This window comes from Carlito syrichta, unplaced genomic scaffold (genome assembly GCF_000164805.1).
Source record: "Carlito syrichta isolate Samal-C Ts95f unplaced genomic scaffold, Tarsius_syrichta-2.0.1 Scaffold297479, whole genome shotgun sequence".
Lineage (NCBI taxonomy): Eukaryota > Metazoa > Chordata > Mammalia > Primates > Tarsiidae > Carlito > Carlito syrichta.
The window spans coordinates 75,538-76,088 of NW_007241575.1; positions in this window are offsets into that span (position 1 = coordinate 75,538).

The following is a 551-nucleotide window of genomic DNA, read 5'->3' on the forward strand; positions in this document are numbered from 1 at the left end:
TGTTGAGTTGGGGCCTTACTCTTTCGTCCAGGCTGGAGTGCAGTGGCACCAACACAGCCTCGATCGCCTGGCCTCAACTGATCCTCCTGCTTCAGCCTCCCAAGTTGCTGGGACTACAGGAGTGCACCACCAACCCTGGCTAGCTTTTGTATTTTTTTTGTAGAAACAAGGTCTTGCTATATTGCCCAGGTTGGTTTCAAACAGTTCTCCCACCTCAGCCTCCCAGTGTGCTGGGATTACAGGCTTGAGCCACAGCGCCCGACCTCCCTCTAGGCTTCTATTTTGGAAGGACCCATTTTCTGAGCATGACCTACATGTCCACTTAACTGGTGGGCACCAGTGACCATCCAGGACTCGGCGTCACAGTCAGGGCTCTGACAGTGACCCAGTCCTGGAGGGAGGTGGCAACGAAACCAGCAGGGCACACACACTCAACAGCAGAAAGGAAGCCCGGCTTGGTGGCTCAGCCTGTAATCCCGCGCCTTTGGGAGGCTGAGGTGAGTGGATTGCCTGAGCCCGCGGGTTCGAGACCCACCTGGGCAGCGAGACCT